At 45.4% G+C, this 6,489-nt stretch overlaps 2 long non-coding RNA genes across 2 annotated transcripts; both read right to left on the bottom strand.

The window, feature by feature from the left end:
* Positions 1-888: 888 nt before the first annotated feature.
* Positions 889-1,744, bottom strand: LOC136546023 (uncharacterized). Its single transcript, XR_010781219.1, has 3 exons — positions 1,552-1,744; positions 1,266-1,349; positions 889-1,189 (listed from the first exon to the last, which is right to left on the bottom strand). It is a non-coding gene; the product is annotated as an uncharacterized lncRNA (long non-coding RNA).
* Positions 1,745-2,015: 271 nt separating this feature from the next.
* LOC136546022 (uncharacterized) lies at positions 2,016-3,134 on the bottom strand. The gene is made up of 3 exons (XR_010781218.1): positions 3,005-3,134; positions 2,231-2,915; positions 2,016-2,153 (listed from the first exon to the last, which is right to left on the bottom strand). It is a non-coding gene; the product is annotated as an uncharacterized lncRNA (long non-coding RNA).
* Positions 3,135-6,489: the final 3,355 nt, after the last annotated feature.

Below are 6,489 nucleotides of genomic sequence, written 5' to 3'. Positions count from 1 at the left end.
TCATCGTATCCTCTCAGCGGTGCCTCTTTGATGAAGTCACTTTTGCTCTCAACTGGGAACCTCTCATAAAGAGCTTCCTCAAAGAAATTGGGACCAAGAGGACCCTCCCACCCCAAGTAGTTTTCTTCCCCTTTCCTCTCCCTCTGGACGACCCTCCAGACATTGGTACTACAACGAAAGCAAATGCTGAGGAGTGTTCTTCTTCCTTGTTGTTTGTGTGAATGAGAGGGAGTGAGTGGTTATTTATAGGCTGAGAGGAGGAATAGAGGCCTATCAATGTGCCATGTTAGTGATCCATGTGCCTCTTCACCTCAGCCCTTGGATCAAATAGTCATAAGATGGATGGTGGAGATAGAGTTGAGTTGTGCTTCCTTGCATGTTGTCCATGTATCTGAAAAGTCTATATCAGTGATGTGATAATTCAATGATGTCCGTGTATCTGAAAAGTCTATGTTTATTGTCTGAAAAGCATAGATTCGTTCACTGTTGCTTGGTAATCCTAGATTCTTCTACACAACGTATGTACAAATATTCCTAGATTATACACGTAATAAAGATATAGTTAATCTGTGTACTACATTTGTGCCTTTGTACAAGTGTAGTATGATTAAAGGTTCACACAAAAATTCGCAAGATACGGTCTTGTATTAGGAGCATCCACAGTTACAAACAGAGACATCAATATATATTCTAAACATTTAATCATCCAACAAGCATAATGCAACCACAATGAATATCACAACCAACATAATATGGCATGCAAAGTCCAAATAGTCCACAATGTCCATACAGTCCTGAATAGTTACAGAAAAGTAAATACAAAATTCACAATAGTTCATAGTAACACCTACCACGTCCCTCACTGTCTCCTACTCTTGCCCCTACCCTTGTGACCCAGAGCGCTGGTGCCTGGAGTGTAAGGGTCATGCAGACGGCGTCGCCTAGTGCCTAGAGGCGGTGTAGGATGAGTCGATGGAGCGTCATGGAGCTGAGAGGGCCCAAGCTCATCGTGCCTCTTGTCCATGTCATCGTCGTCGTTGGCCTCCTCGTCCTCATACTCGTCCCCTATAGCTGCTTGACTAGAGGAACCCAAGGCTCCTCTTCCTGTGGAAGGATCATACATGTCATGCATTGTGTTTGTCCTGCAACCACAACGACCAGCCGCACGACGTAGATGACGTGACAGCCTCTGTTGTACAAAACTATGTTAACCTAAAGAATATAACGTATTAATAATTTGTTTGAAAGAATATTTTTAATCTTACATCTAGGAAGCCAAGTATGTAGTCATCATTGACTCTCGGCCGAACGCGCTTGATCTCTTCAACTGAGCTTCTCAGTGTATTGCCCTGCAACAAAGTTTTCAATAATAAGACTTCTAAACAGATAGCATTTAGTTTTGTTTTCTTTTGTACAAGAATGTAACTTATTATAAGGGTTATACGGCTCCAAGGTTGCAATAACTACAATAGATAACTCCTAATGTCGGTCCAAGAACGCCTAATGTATTGTTATGTAACTCAACGTAACAAAATAAGGCGATTGGCTTACCACTCTGTCCAAGATCGGTCCTGCCTCCACCTGCCTTCCTGCACGAGTGGACCGGTCGTACATTGTGTCTTCATCATCGGAGGACTCGATGTCGGCGTAGTCAGTTTCGGTCCACTGTAGCCTGAGCCTGCACCGTGTCGAACGCTGGTACCAAGCTTGGTACCGTCTGAACTCACGGTTCATGTGCAGCTCGTTGTTGTTGTCCAGGTTATCGTGCATCTCCTCCCATTCCTCAATGTAGGACTGGTGGTGCCTCTCCCAGTCAAAAATCTTCTTGTTCCTCTGATGATCCAACCTGCACGTATGTCATCGTTACATTAATCCACATACGTGGCACCATATTATAAGAAATGGACCATCATCATGAGACATTTGAAATATCAAAACACTTACTTGTGTAAGTCAATGCCAGTCAAGAACAGAGGCATAGGCCAAAGCTGTCTCACTCCAAATTGGCGTGCAACCCTATCTGGTAGGTGGTACTCGATAGCATAGAAGCAGATTAGAGGGCACCTCATCCTATAGAAGTAGTCATCGGCCCCACAGACATTGCTTAGCTAAAAAGGAAGTGCGTCCTCTCCACCATACGGCTCCCACTCCACCTGCAACATGTCCAAATAAAATGTTAGATGGTATACTAATCCTTTTAAAAGCAGCATGGAAAATAACATTTACTTACACTAGACGCCGTCAGCGAATCTAGCTCATTCGTGTACTCAATGTACGCCTGGTCTATCCTCATGTGCGGAACCCTGACCTGGTCCTAAAGGTATGCCCACATCGGCTGGTGACTTGGAGGCTGACCTTGGAACCACTCACGATGAGCCAGTACCTCTAGACGACCAACTGGAAAACGAGCCCACATCCACAGCTGTAACAGGTACACGCATCCACCAAGTGAGGGGTTCACCATAGACTGACGACACCCCTCGCACAGCTACCGGTATAGAAAACACAAGACTGCAGAGCCCCAGCTGTACTGACCCGCCTGGTCCCAGTCACTGAGGTAGTGGATCCACATCTAGGACGCATTGTCACCTGTCGTGTCGAGAAAGAGAACGCAAGCAAAAAGGTGTAGGATCCATGCCCGGCAGTAGTACCCAACCGTCTCCTCATCTGCCTCCTCGGGGCACTGTGCGAACTCTGTACGTAGCCATGAGATGGGAACTCCAGAAGTGCGAGCCCCTTGCTCGCCAAGCTCACGCCCAAGGAAGGCCTCCACTCATGCTCTCCAGCCCTCTGACCTACACAACCTGGTGACTGGGTTCCCATGAATCCTTAGGCCTAGCATCTTCTGATAGTCCTGAAACGAGACTGTCATCTCCCCAAAAGGTAGGTGGAAGCTATGAGTCTCCGGCCGCCACCTATATTTAAGACCAAGCAAGATTACTTGTCAAAAAGTCAATCGCATGAACAAATGGCCATGAATGGAGGCAATGATTCACTTTAATACCTGTCTACCAACGCAATTATCGCCGCTGAGTTGAACTTGGGCAACCCACGACGAACCTGAAAGGAGATGACATCCAGGCCAGCTCTTTGCAGGAAAGGAGTGTACCTATCGTCGTACCGAATATCCAAGAACCCACTGTGGGTCCTAGAACGAAGGTGCGGAAGGTCCTGCATCGAATATAACATAGTCACATGTTACTTCACGAACACATGTATGAATAAAACTTATAGATTATTACCTGCCCCAGCACAATGAGACGTCCTCGGTGGGTCTCCTCATACGTCGGGTTGAGCAGGTGGAATTGCTCCATCCTACAAAAAAAGTGAATGAATTAGAATTGCAATGTACAATGAAACATGAACTTATAAATGTATAAGTAATTGACACAAATACAAGCATAAATTGAGACATGCATAATTAAATATATGATAAGACAAATATAAAATAATACTATAAACCAATAGTCCTACCTCACTAATCTGCCAATGGCAACTTCGTGAGTTGTGGCCAAGTCTACCACACTTGCCGCACTCGTACTGCTCGGGATCAGTAACAAATGGAGTTCCTCTCCCACGCCTAGTTCTTCCGGGTACCTAATCCATAACCATCCTATGCCTCGTCCTCTGCCTTGATCCACGCTTGTTCCAACGGTAAGCTGGATCCACAATGTACTTCGGCCCATCATATGGAGGCCACTCTCCAGGGTCCCGGAAAGGCACAAAGCGGGGGCTCCATGTGTTCATAAGCGTGTTGACACTGAACTCGTGAGGTATCCTCCTCTCGATATTATAGTTGCGATGCCTAGCTGCTGCCACCAAATACGAACATACAAAGTGGTATTGCCTTGGTTTACCACAAGTTCACTTAAAATCTTGGAGGACAACCACATGTATCCTCGACTCTCAGACCTCGCCGTTGGACGTTGTACCGCCCCTATGCTTGACCTGATAAGTCCCTGTGGCGTGGTCAAAGCATGCAACCTCATGTGTGCCAGCCCTTTCTCTTGCCTTCTCTAGGTGTGCCTTTGGTTTCGGAGCCCATATCTCTCCATCACTCCTCAACTGCAATGCATGGGTGTGTTTATCGTTAAACCAGGCAACAAGCTTATAGAAGGTGAATTGAACAATTGCATTCACGGGCATACCACGTATCCCTAATAGCAACTTATTGAATGACTCTGCCATGTTGCTGCACTGAAACTCGTACCTCCAGCCACCGTTGTCATGAGCTCTCGTCCATTTCTCCAAATCCCTCATCAAACCTGTGAGCCATTATCTACCTTCTGCATTTGATGCGGTTCTGACTTGCTCCAACTTTTCCCTAAAGTACTTGTCCTCAAGCTATCGAGCAGCCTCCTGGAATAGATCAAAGTTTTTCTTGACACCGTCCTTCCGTAGTAGATTCTCGACAAGGTGTCGAGTACACCAACGATGGTGCAAAGGTGCATACCCCTCTAACTGCTCTTGCACGACATTAAGTATGCCCTGATGCCTATCAGATATGACGCCAACCTCCCTGCCAGGGCCAACCATGTGTATCTAGACTAGCCTCAAGAACCATCCCCAACTGTCATTGTTCTCCTTCTCAACCAAAGTAAATGATAAAGGAACCAACTTATTGTTCGCGTCACAGGATATGGCTATAAGAAGTGTGCCCTGGTATTTGCCAATCAAGAATGTACCATCAATGGAGAAGATGGGACGACAGTGCCTAAAGGCCTCGACACACTGAGAAAAGCACCAGAAGGCACGGAAAAATATCTGCCTCCCATCCTTCCATGCATTAGGTTTTGGGATGTACTCATAATGCATGCCTGGATTCACCGCTTTGATTGCATTGAAAAGAACTGGCAGCTGCTCATACCCATCCTCCCAGTCTCCATATATCATCTTCCACGCTCGCTACTTAGCCCTCCATGCTTTACCATAAGTTATCACATATCCTCCATACAACGCCTCAACAGTCCTGATAATTGTTCTCACCTTCATGTTGGGTTCTCCCTACAAAATTCCTATCAACCGCTTGGCAATGAGGGTAGATGTCAACTACCGATGCCTCAGTGTCAGCTCATGGTCAGCACAATTGTATGGCCCAACAACTTTTGTGATCTTCCATTTTTCGGTCACCTGTTGCTTCCTTGCACAAACCCTCCATGGGCAGCGTTCCTTGTCACATATAACTGTATAACGGCGCTCCACATATGAATGCAATACCCTGTAAGGCCTCTTTTATATCACTGTAAAAGCCTGCAACCACCTCTTCAAAGTAGGGAGGTCATTGAACACCCTCCCCTCCTCAATTACCATGTTAGGACCGGCCTTAGGAGCTCATCATCACGTCCTTCTGCAAACGCCAGATCGGAATGAGCAAGATCACTGAACTCATGAACTCTAGGATCACGACGGTCGGGAAAGATACGCCTCATCATCTCAACATCACTCTCCGTCAGCTCTCCAACAGGACGATCATCGTCAGAATCAAGAGCCCTAGCCATCTCATATGGCTCCGAATCATTCATAATTTCAACACTATTGGAGCCACGAAATCTATCTCCAAAGTGCACTTGCGCAGCAACATGGGACACATCCATATTCTCAGGAATGTCTCCTGCAACGTCATTACAGAAATGAGGAAAGAATGAAAGAAATAGATGTAAGGAACGGGATAAGCTCCCAAAAACCATGCGGTTAAGACACTTACTCGGATGATTCTGTGTCAAAGGGATCTCATAAGGAAGATCTGCCACGAAAACATGAGTATGACAACCATCTCCAAATAACGCATTGGGGGTAGTTTGAGCATCAGGAACCGTAGGCGCAATCTGCACATGCAGGTAAGGTTCCGGAACGGGAGGGTCGATGTGTACTGGATGATCCATTGCTGGGGTAAACCCATGAGGGATTGGATCAACTAACACCCGACGCACAACCACGTCCAAACATTGCAGCTGGCTCTTCATAGCCGATCTCACATAGTTGTCCCACTGATCCGCACAACCAATTGAGATCATTCGCCTGAAGATGTTCGGAGGACAACCTAGGTGCAGTACACCATCAACTGCAATGTCATCATCTCCAAAGCAATGCAGCTCCTCCCGAGCCCTTGCAACCATCTCACTAAATGAAGGCCTATCATTGAATAGCACAGGCACGCTTTGCATGTCAAGAAACTTAACATATACATAGCGATCTCTTTCAACCGTGCCACCATGATATATGGTCACTAGGTTGTCCATCTATTTCAAAAACGTAACGAAACACATGTCCTTTAGTCCAAATTAAATGATAGATAGTACCTAATAAGTACTTTCTAACTACAAACTAAGTAATCAAGATAATAACTACGTATATATTTATAGTGTACTCACTAAATAGCTAGATCATATGTAGTTAACTACAAATATAACTACATATCTAAGTAGCTATCTAACTATATCTATTTATCAATGTATCTATGTTTCTATCTATCTACATATATATCTCACT

Source organism: Miscanthus floridulus, chromosome 3 (genome assembly GCF_019320115.1).
Source record: "Miscanthus floridulus cultivar M001 chromosome 3, ASM1932011v1, whole genome shotgun sequence".
Lineage (NCBI taxonomy): Eukaryota > Viridiplantae > Streptophyta > Magnoliopsida > Poales > Poaceae > Miscanthus > Miscanthus floridulus.
This window is presented reverse-complemented; position numbering and strand designations above follow the sequence as displayed.